Here is a 200-nt window from a genome sequence, read left to right on the forward strand (position 1 = left end):
AAATCAGATCCTCCAGTCTATGTGGTGATGCTAGGTCCTGTTCTATGGGTTTCCAACAGGGGTCAGATTTGGTGTTAATCCAATCTGTGAGTGGTCTTAGTACAAATGACCAAAAATAGTGTTTAAAATTAGGCACAGATAGACCACCCTCTGTTTTATGTCGTTGAATTGTTGTTAGTTTCACCCGTGGCCGCTTCCCA

The sequence above is a fragment of the Etheostoma spectabile genome, unplaced genomic scaffold (assembly GCF_008692095.1).
Source record: "Etheostoma spectabile isolate EspeVRDwgs_2016 unplaced genomic scaffold, UIUC_Espe_1.0 scaffold505, whole genome shotgun sequence".
Classification (NCBI taxonomy): Eukaryota; Metazoa; Chordata; class Actinopteri; order Perciformes; family Percidae; genus Etheostoma; species Etheostoma spectabile.